The sequence below is a fragment of the Leopardus geoffroyi genome, chromosome A3 (genome assembly GCF_018350155.1).
Source record: "Leopardus geoffroyi isolate Oge1 chromosome A3, O.geoffroyi_Oge1_pat1.0, whole genome shotgun sequence".
Classification (NCBI taxonomy): domain Eukaryota; kingdom Metazoa; phylum Chordata; class Mammalia; order Carnivora; family Felidae; genus Leopardus; species Leopardus geoffroyi.
In genome coordinates, this window is record NC_059336.1 from 11364407 (window position 1) to 11378318 (window position 13912).

Genomic DNA, 13912 nt, shown 5'->3' on the forward strand with positions numbered 1-13912 from the left:
CTGGAAAAGAAAAAAGAAAAAAAAAAAAAAAAAAAAAAAAAAAGAAAAATCCCAGGCGAGGCAACTCCAGTTTCTCTCTCCTGTTGATCTTAAAAATAAAAGAATAGTGCAATTCCACATCTGGGATCTTTCAGTTAAAGAGAAGCTTCCATTTCTTTCGATCCAACAAATTTTCTTGAGCACTTAGAAAGTGTAAGACTTGAGCTGAATTCTGGGGCCGGCCTCAATTCCTGATGGTGATTCTTTGCAGATACAGCGTGCTTCTAAAAATTTCTTGAGTTAAAATAACATATATTAGAACTTTTAAAATAGAAAAAAATATAAAGGCAAAACAAAGTTCAAATAACCCTTATTGACATTTAACAAAAAATATAAGTAATGCTTGTACATGGTTAGAAAAGTGATGTCATTCAGAAAGGCTCAAAAAATAGCACTCAGGTGTAAACAAATCACCCTCAAATTCAGGGAACTGAAATAACCTTAAAAAATTTTTTTTTAACGTTTATTTATTTTTGAGAAACAGAGAGAGACAGAGTGCAAGCAGGAGAGGGGCAGAAAGAAAGAGAGAGACAGAATCGGAAGCAGGCTCCAGGCTCCGAGCTGGCAGCACAGAGCCCAACGTGGGGCTCGAACTCGCAAACTGTGAGATCGTGACCTGAGCTGAAGGCGGAGGCTCAACCGACTGAGCCGCCCGGGCACCCGTGAAATAATTAACCTTTTTAAAGCTCACGCCTTAAAAAAATGGCATCAAGTTTATTCCCTTCTTAACACTTTCCCGTGGTTGCTTGTGACAACCTTTTATGCGTATACAAGAATATTTACATGTGTATGCCAAAATATTGCTTTGCTCTTAATTTACCACAGTGATTCCAACATGTGTTCTGTTCTACCCCTTCATTTTGTCATTTAATAATGTCGGTAGGAAAATGGACAAGGGACCCAAATACACAGTTCACAGAGAAGGAAATACAAATTGAGCATAAACCTATGAAAGGGTGTTCAACCTCCTTTACAATGAGAACAATGCAAATTAAAAGTACACAGAGAAATCATTTCTCACCTATCAGATTGGCAGAAATCCAGAAGTCTGATAACAGCCTGTGTTGGCAAAGCTGCGGGACGAGAATCACTCTTGTACCTGTCGGTGGAAGTGAAAACTGGCACAATCCTACGGAGGGCGATTGGACTGTATCTATCAAAGTGACAAATGCATATGTCTTCTGCAAATGTTTCCTTCAGATAATCTTGCTCAAGCACAAAATGATATATCCCTGGAGTCATGTTCAGAATAGAGGTTTTTATAAGGGAAGCTCTGTGTAGGCTGGGACCCTCCTGGTCTTGCTCACCTCTGGGTCCCCAGCTCCCACAACAGTCCCCTGTAAATAGATATCCCAGAGACGACACTCACTCAACATCCATACTCTCTCTGTTTTCTCCAGCCTCCCTTGCAATTAGGTTACAACCGTGCGGCTCATTTCTGTCTAACGGGATGGGCAGAAGTGATGTAAGCTCCCCCGGCCCAGTCTTTAAAAACTGCCATTAGAAGGGTGCCCGGGGGGCTCAGCTGGTCCAGCCTCCGACTTCGGCTCAGGTCATGACCTCATGGTCCGTGGGTTGGAGCCCCACGTCGGGCTCTGTGCTGACAGCTCAGAGCCTGGAGTTTGCTTCGGGTTCTGTGTCTCCCTCTCTCTCTGCCCCTCCCCTGCTCATGCTCTGTCTCTCAAAAAATAAAACGTTAAAACAAATTAAAAAAACACAAAAACTGCCATTAAACCTTCTAGCTCGCTCTGCCCACCGTGTCCACCTCCAAGACCACCTGTTCTAGACGGCAACAAGGTGAAGGGTACTCAGCCTGCATCATGATGCGAAAGCAAGAAAGAGACCTTGGCTGTATTAAGTCACTGCGATTTGGGGGTTTGTTACTGCAGCTTTGCCTCTTTCAACCTGACTAAATTGTGGGTGCTCAATCCACCCTCGAGTAAGTGTGTGCTGTGTACCTGTGCACACAGATGGTGAGAGTGATCGCAGGCTAAGTAGACAGTGCAAATGGGCTTGCAGAAAGTTTGCATCGATTTATACTGCCACCAACGGGCGTAACGGTAGGTCACACATGTAGCTCCCACTCCGTTCCAGCTACTAGGCTAGGTGTTTGGTACCCGGACGTACACGTGCCCTCACAACAGCTCTGCGGTGGCAGGCACGATTACTGTCTCCCTCCAACTGCCAAGGGAACAGCCGCACAGGGAAGTTAAATAACTCGCCCAAGGCCACACAGCTAGTGAGATGGGGAGTGTTGTTAAGATTACAAATTCCTAATATTCCACGTCTTCAAATGAATTGGCCAAGGCCCAGGAATCTGTATTTCTAAAAGACAACCCATATGCAACTGGAAGCTGGCCAACTTTGGGAATGAGGAGGCGGGAGGACTTAAGTTAAAGGTCCCAAAGCACAGTTTTGTTACAGAAGCTAAGTTATAGGGGGACCCCGGGCAGGGTATGTCCCTTGAGATGGTGTTAAGCACGTAGTGAAAGTATGTATTATGTACGTGTGTATTGAAAAGGAATACATTGGTACACGGGAATCAAAGCTGTGTGCTTCTTTCTGTTCCTTTTTTTCTGTCATGTGTGTATTTTCTGGGCTTTTCCAAGTCAGACCAACTTCTTCAGAGGTGTATTATTTTGGATACAATTTCATCTGTGGGGTCCAGAGACGTGAGACAGAAATTACAATACAAGGTGCATTTCCCCCCAAAAGCCTGCGTTAAGGTGGTGGCTCTACACCATGAGGTTGTCAGGGGCTTGGGCCCCTAACTTGTCGTCCAGCAGCCGCGGCATACTGTCCCCATCCCGAAAGCCAAATGGTTGACCGCCATGTTTGCATTTCCATGTTTTGCTCACATCCCATTGGCCATGCCTCAGTCACATGGCCACTCCTTACTGCAAAGGAGGCTGGGAAGTGTAGTTCATTCTGAGCAGCCATGTGCTGCTTTATAATTATAAAAGGGGAAAACTGATATTGGGGGACAACTCTCAGACTCTACCACTGGAGACATTATTAAAGAGCTCAGAATTTCGATGCTGGAACAAAATAGATTACTCATTCCCAATAACAGCACGATGCCATATGGTTTCAGAATTTCAGCTGACCATGACTGCCAATTTCAGGAGGCCCCACTTGGCTGGTTGTGGGGTTTGTGGTTTGCCTTATGGTCATATCATGCAATAAGCATATGGGTTCTCAAACTAATCAACAGTAACAGATTAGAGCCAACAATGTCTATTTTTAAAATTCTGCTCAAGGGTGTCATCCTCAGTGTCAGAAGAGAGATTAATATTTGTTGATTATGTAAGAAGTGCATGCAGAAACCTAAGATTACTTCTAGATCCAAACTTTTAATCTCTTTCAACAATGTTTTAATGCCATGGATATATTGGCATCTAGGGGCTGCCGCGCTTACCTGCTCCTTCCTCTAGCTCTAGCTCTGGTATTAACAGAGTTTCTCCACACCTATCCACCCCCCACCTGACTACAACTTTATCCCAAATAAGGCTACTCATTCACAGAACCCTCGCTAGGTCCGAGGGGGCTGAGCCAGGTGAATAATTTACCTTTATGGTTTTGCCTCCCCAGCATCCCTTTCCTCTTTCTCCGACAACAGCATCTCAGTTTTCATAGGTAACACTCCTGCTTCTCCTCAATCCCAGCCTACTTCTGGACTGAACTATGGGCATTGGACCTAGGCCTGGCCAATCAGTGTATTCCATTCTCTTGGGCCGTGGTGATTGGTTCAGGAAGAGACATGTGATCTGAGGTAGCCAATGAGACTCAATTCTGAACCATTAGCAACAGGAGTTCTTTATCAGAGGGATTTGGAGCTGGCGCCAGGGGCCTAGCACTGCTGGTGTCCATCTTTGTCAACTTGTATTCATCCCTTCATTCAGCGAGTACTTACTGAGCACCTGCTATGTGCCAGGTGGTGTTCTAGGCACTGGGACTACAACAGCAAAAAAACAAACAAACGAGCAAATGACAACAAAAACCAGACAAAATGCTTGCCTTCAAGGAGCCAATATTCTAATGGGGGATACAGACACGAGAGAAATATGTAAAATGGTCAGAAGGTAATTGGTGATATGGAGAAAGAATCCAGAATACGGAGGCAGGAGAATAAGGGATTGCTATTTTTTATTGCATGGTCCAGAAAGAACTCTTTAAGTAAATAATATTTAAGCAGACACCTTACGGAGTGTGGGAATCATCATGTTCCTATCTCCAGGAAGGGCATCACAAGTGGAGAGAATGGCAAATGCAAAGGCCCTGAGGCAAGAGCGTGCTTGCTGTGTTTGAAGAATAACAAAGAAATCAGTGTGGCTAGAGCAGAGAGCACAGGAGGGAGAGAAGTAGATGAATGGACAGACTATGATAGGCCTGGTACGCCATGAAGATGACTGAGGACTTATCTGAGGGCACGAGGGAGCCATCAAAGAAGTTAGAGCAGGAGAGGAAACTGATGAGATCAGCGCTTTAGAAAACTCATTCTGGCTATGTGGTAGGAGGCGGACGGGAGTTTAAAATGTGAGTTGGGAGGCATTTGGGGGGCTCTGGAATGAGCCACCTGCAACCTAGGGTAACAATTTTTCACATTTAAAACTCCAGCACCGGTGTTTTCTAAACTTTAGTCACCCACCCATGATCTTCCTCATGCATGTCACCTTATCTACTTAATGTTTTTCTTTAAATGAACATGGTAATTTTACTTAAGTGTATTTATATTCAATGGAGACATTTTATCTCTACTGTAGCAGGCAACTCGGGTTAGGTTCCGCTGCAATAACAAACAGCCCAGCGGGCTGTTAACCACAAAGGTGTGTTTCTCGTGCATATTTCATTTCGGTTGCAGGTTGGCTGCAGCTGTGGTCCGTGTGTCTATTTTACACTCTGGGAATCAGGTTGAAGAAGCAGCCCATCCCTGCCCTCCCCCCTGCCCATCTCTCTGACAGACACAAAAGGGCAAATGACAGAAACACATGCTGGCTCTCAGGACTTCTGCCTGGAAGCTGAACGCACATTCTGTTGGTCAGAGCATGTCACGCAGCCAAGCCTGACGTCAGTAGAGAGTCACCAGGGAACTGCCAGTAGGAAGGACTGATAAACATTGACCATAACACAATCTACCACATCTATCATAAATGGAAAACCAACACCACTTGCCCTCAGTAGAAGGTGACCACAAAAAATAAATATTTATGAAAACATTTACTTTATTAAATTGTGGCCAAGCAGCCGTGCCTTCCGAAGGCTCTAAGGCCTGCTCTCCTTTCGTTCAAACGGGAGATGGGTGAGCCTTGGAAAGGCATGAAGGCACACCAGTATCAATCTGACACTGTTGCCGAGATGTAATCAGAAAGATCGAAGGAAAATGGAATGTTATTTGATGGGGGCAGCTCTGTACCCACTAAAAGCTTCCCGCAAAGCACCGTTGGTACTTGTCCACACTTCGGGCGACTCCGCTTTAGAATCACTCTGGGGGGAGGGTGGAAGGAAACGAACAGTTTGAGGGACGATGATCTCGAAGGCCCCACCATCCGAGGTGCTTGCTCTGTTGCGCAATTTCCTGAATGCCCACCCCTCCCCCAGGGGCCCGCCCTAGGTTGCGTGACGTAATGGTCCCGCAGACGAGGTCTGCGGGTTACCTTATTTAATCCTCACCTCTGCTCTGCCAGGTAGGCAGCATTATCTCCATTTTCCAGTAGAGAACACTGAGATCCAGGGAGGTTCAGGCCCAGCTCAAGACCACGGCTGGAGGGGACTGGGAGCTGCTCCGGGGAAACCTGCCGCCTGAGGGTGTAGTTCCAAGTTTGGCCACTTGGTGTCACTCTCTCCAAACTGTCGGGAGACTGCCCTGCGGAATTGGGCCGTGTACAGGGGACTCCGGACAGAGCCAGTAGATGCAAACTGATCCCCAGGGAAGCAAAGGGCCTCCATCCTGTCATCCGTCCTGTCGCCCTTGCGTGCGCAGAATTCCTTCCTGTTCCCTGTGTGCCCATTGTGCGTGTCGCGCTGCGTACACCAGGATCTAAGTGCTTGACCGGCTTTGTCTCCCACAAGCCTCCCGGCACCCCTAAGGTCTTCCCATGTCAGAGCGGAGGAAACGCAGGTCAAGAGCGTAGAACACGTGCTCAGCTGAGAAAATGCCCATTTGAATTCGGCTGGAACCCAGATTTGAGTTTGAAGCTTGGGTTTTAATACCTAGCAAGTGCATGGTAGGAGGGCTGCATTATTTCTCACTTTTTAAGAAAAAGCTTGCTTACTCTGAGAGAGAAGGAGGGGAGGGAAAGGGAGGGGGAGAGAGAGAGGGAGAGAGAGAATCCCAAGCAGCCTCCATGCTGTCAGCGAAGACCCACGACCCTGGGATTGTGACCTGGGCGGAAGTCAAGAGTTGGACGCTTGGCCGACCGAGCCATCCAGTCGCCCCTTTGATAGTTATTTTTAAAAATTAGAAAACTATCGAAGTAAAAAGAAGAAAATAAAGGTCACTCTTAACATCAGCCTCCCAGAGATACTTTGGGGCACATCCTTCCAGGCCTTTCTCTCTTTCTCTCATCGGTTGGTGCACTAAACATTTTAAAACATAAATAAGGAAACATATTCATATGAAAAACAATTGAAAGGGTACCAAAGATTTATAGAGGATAATCTCATAATCCTCACCCCCCTCCCCTGCCCCCACCAGCAGCTCCGAGCTCCCTCCCCAGAAGCCATCCTGGTTTTGCTTCTTGGGGATCATCACAGAGATATCCAGAATGTAGATAAGCAAACATGTGCATGAATTCCTGTAGTTGTTTCTTTAAATAGAAGCGTACAACACACCCTGTTCTGCGCTAGTTTTCTTTCTTTCTTTTTTTTTTTTTTTTTTTAAACTTAACAATATACCTTGGAGATCTTTCCAGATCAGCAGTAGGAGAGCATTCTTCACATAGTCCATTGTCTGAATATAATCATTTATCTAAACAGTCCCTGGTGATAGTCAGGTCGGCGATTCCAGTCTTTTGCTGTGCAAACAATGCTGCAATTAGTGTTCCTTTCACAGGAGTCTTTCTATGTATGTGGATCTATTTCTGTAAGATAAATTCTTAGTAACTGAGCTACCCAGTCATAGGGCAAGTGCATTTTAAAATTTTGACACTTATTGCCTAAATGCTTTCTAAGGTCATACCTACCAATTGACATTCAGACCAATAACCTACGTGAGCACTGGTTTCCCCACACTCCAGCCAAGGCCAACTATTATCAGACTTCTCCATCTCTGCCCTGCAGATGGGGATAAAGGCATTTATCATACTTCCAATGCACATAGTCTTTCCTTTTGTGTTACATTCAGAATTTAAAAATATATGTAAAGGCCATTTGTGTTTCTTTGGTAGCAAAGCATTCACGTCCTTTGCCTGGTTTTCTGTCGCGTGATCATCTTTTTTATTCATCTGCAAGGGCTCTTTCTACACTAAGACAACGAGGTCTTTGTTTCTCATATATGTTACAAATGTACGTATTTTAAAATATGGATTCATCGGGGCGCCTGGGTGGCTCAGTCAGTTAAATGTCCGACTCTTGGATTTCAGCTCAGGTCATAATCTCAGGGTCATGAGATGGAGCTCCACACTCAGCATGGAGCCTGCTTAAGATTCTCTCTTTCCCCCTGCCCCTCCCCTCTGCTCGTTTCTCTCTGTCTCTCTCTAAAAAAATAAAAATTAAAAAAAATATGGATTTATCAAACAAAAATGGGGTCCCACTGTGCACAATGCTTTTGAGGCCTGTGGGTATTTGACAATATATTGTGGATCCCTTTCCATATCAGTGGCACCAAAATTACGTACTTGATGCTTACTTAGAAGTCCCCTGGGTACCTTGGAAGTTTATCAAAGGTACAAGATTATGGATTTATGTGAACACAAGTGTCAGAGAGGAGGATTAGGAAGCATGTAATATGTGCCATCTATTCTGTCACTTAATCTAATCTTCCATGGTGAAGTAAGTAACATCATTCTTGTCTTACAGAGAGGACCTGAGGTCCAGGGGGGCGGTGGGATGTGTCCAAGGTCTCCCTATTGGTCTGTGGAAGAGCTGGGGCTCAAACCCATGTCAGTTTGTCTCCCAGGCCTTGGCTGCCACCTTCCATTACTTTAAATCCCCCTATTTCCAACTAACCTGGATGAAGGTGGCCCTGGGACAAGTTCCTCTCCTCCCTCCCACTACCTCAGGCTGGGGAGTATCATGCAGTTCAGGGACGGAGCCACCAGGAGGCGCCAGGGACACATCGCTCGCCCAGTCCGTGGCTCTGGGAACAGGCTGGGTCCAGGCATCCTGGAACGGGACCACCCTTGGGGTCTGACGATCCTGGAGGCTGGGGTGGCTCAGGGCCAGAGGGAATATCTCCTGCTACCCCCCAAGGCAGTGGCCTCAGCCTTGATCTCCCTTGAGGGAACCACCGCTGGCAGCCCTAGGGCCTTCCACATGTCTGACCCCAATTTGGCCCCTTTGGGTCCAGGAATCCTGCATAATCCTTTGCTGCTGTGAGAGTCTGTCCTGTGTGTCGTAGGATGTTTCACAGCATGCTGGCCTCTACCTACTAGATGCCAGTAGCACCTCCCCTCAAGTTGTGACAGACCGAAATGTCTCTAGGTATTGCCAAATCTAGACATTGCCAAATGGCCCTTGGTTGAGAACCCCTGCTGTGGACCCATGGGGCCCAGGCCGTTCCCATCAACCACCAAAGCCGGTGGTGCATAAGTAAGCGTGGTTCACACACAGAGAGCCTTACATATAGGAACTTATTCATTAACATCCTGGGAGGTGGGGACTGACACCATCTTTGCTTTACAGAGGAGGAAACTGAGGCCCAGAGAGATTCGGTGAGTTGCCCGAGGTCACGCAAGCAGCAGTGCGTGCTGGAACCGGGGCTTGAACCCATGCTGTCGGTTTCTGGCATCTGTGCCCTTAACCACTGGCCTCTACTGGCCCTCGGGAAAATCGGCATGGCTCACGGGTCAGATTTGCAGGAATATCCTCTACGTCTCCAAAGGAAGACTTCTTTCACGTTTCCTCTTTACCTGTTTTCATTTCCCCACTTTAAAAACAAAAACAAAAAAAAGATTATTTATTTTTTTTATTTTTTATTTTTTTATTTTTTTTCAACGTTTATTTATTTTGGGGACAGAGAGAGACAGAGCATGAACGGGGGAGGGGCAGAGAGAGAGGGAGACACAGAATCGGAAACAGGCTCCAGGCTCTGAGCCATCAGCCCAGAGCCCGACGCGGGGCTCGAACTCCCAGACCGCGAGATCGTGACCTGGCTGAAGTCGGACGCTTAACCGACTGCGCCACCCAGGCGCCCCTGTTTATTTATTTTGAGAGAAAGTGAGAGAGCAGAGGAGGGGTAGAGAAAGAGGGGAGAGAGAATCGCAGGCAGGCTCATGCTGTCAGCGCAGAGCCCGATGTGAGTCTCGAACCCACAGACCGTGAGATCATGACCTGAGCCAAAAGTCGGATGCTCAACTGACTGAGCCACCCAGGCACCCCTCCTTTTCCCACTTTTTTTTTTTTTTAATGTTTATGTATTTTTGACAGAGAGAGAGAGAGAGAGAGCGCGCGCGAGAGAGAGAGCATGAATGGGGGAGGGGCAGAGAGAGGGAGACACAGAATCTGAAGCAGCTCCAGGCTCTCAGCTGTCAGCACAGAGCCCGAAGTGGGGCTCGAACCCACAGACCGTGAGATCATGACCTGAGCCAAAAGTCGGATGCTCAACTGACTGAGCCACCAGGCGCCCCTCATTTTCCCACTTTTGATGGAGAGTCATGTACAAGAGATTTTTCAGGCTCCTTATCCTTGTGCTATGAGAAAACAGCAGCGCAAAGTGTAATGATACACGGCAGCTGATACTGAACCTCAAGATCAGCGATGCAGTGGGGACCGGGGGAGCCTGAGGTGTCCTAAAGGGCGCGGCCCCACCAGCCCTGGCCCTGGGGTCCCTAGTATATGCACTGGCCTGATTTTTCTTTCTTTCTTTTTTTTTTATGAAGTTTATTGTCAAATTGGTTTCCATACAACACCCAGTGCTCATCCCAAAAGGTGCCCTCCTCAATACCCATCACCCACCCTCCCCTCCCTCCCACCCCCCATCAACCCTCAGTTTGTTCTCAGTTGTTAAGAATCTCTTTGGCCTGATTTTTCAAGAGAAGCCAGACATCTAGATTTCTAATGTGAACTTTTCTGATTTTTATATAATGGCAATTAATTTAAAGTATTTAAAACCCTGCAACAACCAGACAGAACACGTCTGGAGCCTGACTTGGCCTCAGAGTTGACAGCTGCAACCTTTTGGAAGGGCATATTCGATGTACAGGAACAAACATTTTCATCCTTTTAGAGTCCTCTGCCTTTCATCGTCTTTTATGTAATTAATTCTTTTTCATATTCAGCCATCCATTCATTCCATCCATCAGTCACCTATCCATTTGTTGGTTCATTTACTCAACCATTATTATTAGGCCCTCGTTGTGTGCTCGACCCTAGGCCAGGCCTTGGGGACGTAGTGAAATGAGAGGGAAGCCGATCACAGACGAGGATGGAACCAAACGGTGTTAAGTTCAGACATTTACCAGCAGGGCAACCTTGGGCCAAGTATTAAATCTTTTGAGCCTCAGTTTCTCCCTCTGTGGAATGGGGCTAGCAGCAGTCACCTCCCACTCGCTCCCCGGCAGGCTGTCAGGACTAGGGGAGGTCCGGCAATGCACGTGGCAGGCCCTTGACAGACACAGCGGTATGCGACACGTTAAGCTGCAGGCAAACGGGGCTGTGGCGGCAGGCGGGGTGGCTGCCCGGTCTGGGGAGGCTTTCTGGGGGCAGTGGCGTCCAGACTGTCCCACGGTGCCCCATGTTGGGAGACGGGTTGCTGTGTCCTCCTTCCGCACAACTTCCTCCTGGTCGGCCGACACCCTCGCCACCCCGAAGGCGCTGGTTTTCCCACTCTTTGCTTCACTTCTAAAGGGCAGCCCTTTCTCGGACCGCCCCGCCCGCCCGCCCCGCCCCGGGTTTGTGGGAAAAACTGTATGGAACAGAAAGGGCTTGCGGGCTCTCTCTTCTCCAGATTTGTTGTTATGTTTTCCTCTTTAAATTGAAAACATGCTTATTAAAGATTAGAAAAAAAACACATCAAACAAGAAAGAAGAAAAATTATTCTTTGTCCTATCCTTCTAATTCAACCACGCTGAACGTTCTGTTTTTTTCTTTCTCCTACACCAGGGTATGGGTGTGTGTGTGTGTGTGTGTGTGTGTGTGTGCACGCGTAGTTAGAAAACATACTGCCCAACTATTTGGTGTTGTGTTTTTAGAAACTTCTCCATTCTATCCCAAGTATTCTCCCTCCATGGCTCATCTTCATAAACGTATTTGAAGGGCTGCGTTTATTTTTCCAGCAAACGTGAAGCGAGCACCAGCTACGGGCTGTGGAGGGGGACAGTGTCACGATCGAGCCAACCTTTACCCAGTGCAAACTCTGTGCCAGGTACTGTTCTCGTCACTTGCATGATCTCCCTTCTTCCTCACATCCGTCCTGTGAGGTGCGTCTCACCATAATGCCCATAGCTCCAGATGAGAAAGCTGTGTCCCGACACAGCACAGCTAAGACCAGCAGCCAGCATTTGAATCCAGGTGGGCCAGTCACAGAATCCAGATTTTGGTCATGCTGGGCCACTCTGTCACCCACACACAGGTGACCCCTACCCAGAGTGATCAGAGCTGGAACAGGGAATGTACAGGAACACGTGTCAGCCCCGCGGAGGCTCCCGGTCTGTGCAGGAACATCACGGAAGTCTTCCTGGAGGAGACGATACTCCGGTGGAGGATGTAGGAGGGGAGGGCGTTGCAGGCAGGGGGGGCTGTGACGCGAGAACCTGAGGGAGGGGCGCGCACGGAGGGTTGACAAGCTGATGGCACTGAATCTGGTTGGAGAGGTGGGCAGGGTCAGATCATGCAGGAGCTGTGGGCCCGGGGAACCCCGGGGAGCCGCGGAGGGGTGTGAAGCCGGGGTGTGGCGGGACTGGGGAGGCCTTCCCCGACCTGCTCTGGCCCCCACGGCCAGTCTGTCCCCCACTGCAGCACAGAGCCCCCTGGGCACTTCTTGCCTGTTTGTTGCCTGTCTGCTGTTCTAGAGGGAAGAAAGTTCTGGAAAGTGGGAATCTGGACCGATTTGTTCGCGACCGTGGCCCAGGACCGAGATCAACGCTGCGCACGTAAAACCCTCGGAATGAGACAATGGCGGACAACACGAGGTGTCTCAAGATAGTGCCAATGTTCTCTGCCACAGCCGTGGAGACAGGGCCCCTTCTGTGGCCCCCTTGGGCCCCTTGGGGTGCCAGGCCTCTTCAGGATGTACCTGGGTCTTGAGTGTGCCAAGACTTTGCTCTAACTTGCCCACGGGTCTTGTTGGGTTTAGGAGGAGCCCGGGAGAATAAGCCAACCTTTGCTGGGCCCTCTCCGTGCTGTTCTCGAAGGTCGCAAGGAAGGGGTGAGGAGTGGGCCTGAGTGCAGCCACCTTCCCACTCCTTCCCCTTCCCCAGGCTACCTGGGACCTGGCTGGGGCTCAGCCTCCTCCCATCCACACCACCCACTGCTAGAGGTGGGGAGGGGCTTTGAGGGCCACGGCCCCTTCCTCCGCTCGGGCCCAGGGCCTCCAAGGTAACTATTTACTCCAGTCCCCCTCAGCCAAGCACTCTATCTTATCAGCTCAAACACTTCAGAGTTCAGGCCAAGAAGCCAAAGTCAATTTTGAAAAAGTCTTTAAAAGACCAAACACAAACACCGGGGAGGGTGGATGCAGGGGGCAAGGGTGGAGATGAGGGTAAGGAAGGGCTCCTTCCTCCTTTACCAGGCTCAGGAGGACGCCAGGACTCTCCTGCCCAGATGCCTGTGCCAGACGTTCACCGGAGCGCTGCTCACGTTGGCAGAAGACCGGCCGCCCCCAGCGTCTGTCACTACGACGGGTCAATAAATAATAAAGTGCGTACAGCCCTTAAAAAGAACAAACCACTTCATAGGCGGTGATATGGAACTAGGTTGTAAAGCAGGGGGGAAAAGAAAGCAAAGCCATAAAGCCTTGTGTATAATCAGATCCTTTTTGTATAAACAGAAAAGGTGGGCACATATATCTCTGCATGCCTGTTTATGCAGAAGAAATTTCTGGAAGCATTTACGGGATGTCTGGAAGTATTAGCTGCCTCCAGGGCAGAAGTCAAAGGGAGACAGACTTCTCGTTATACACTCTTTGTACCTTTGGAATTACTGAATACCATGGCAACGTAGTGTTATCTAAATAAATAAACTAAATAGGAGTATTAGTGATTTTTATTCTAGGTAAATGGCCAATAACATCAAAGATGAGGGGGCGGGGAATGACTGCAGAAGGTTTAGAGACTTTGCATAGATCAAGTTTAAAAAAATTTTTTTTTACATTTATTTATTTTTGAGAGACAGAGCATGAGCAGGGGAGGGGCAGAGAGAGAGGGAGACACAGAGTCCGAAGCAGGCTCCAGGCTCTGAGCTGTCGGCACAGAGCCCGACGCGGGGCTTGAACTCACAAACCATGAGATCATGGCCCGAGTTGAAGCAGAATGCTCAACCGACTGAGCCACCCAGGTGCCCCTGCACAGGTCAGTTTATTGAAGGTCTAGCTCAAGGGGAAACCTAAGCCTCATTAGATTCCCTCAGTGGCAGGAACCACATTCAAACAAGGCTTTCAAAGCTCTCTCGTGCTTTCTTGCGTTTTATAAACCTAGCTGCTTAAGCTGCACTTTCCAAACATCATCTCATTGAACCTCTTGAGGATTCTATAAAGTGGAGTCAGATCACTGTGTAGACT

At 48.2% G+C, this 13912-nt stretch overlaps 1 long non-coding RNA gene across 1 annotated transcript in view; it reads left to right on the forward strand.

Annotated features, from left to right (window-relative positions):
* The window catches only part of LOC123580030, a 28862-nt gene extending 15773 nt beyond the window's left edge, over positions 1-13089 (forward strand). The window contains exons 3-5 of the long non-coding RNA XR_006703089.1: positions 11472-11560; positions 11768-12008; positions 12207-13089. This is a non-coding gene — a long non-coding RNA (uncharacterized LOC123580030). The remainder of the gene's footprint in view (positions 1-11471; positions 11561-11767; positions 12009-12206) is intronic.
* Positions 13090-13912: the final 823 nt, after the last annotated feature.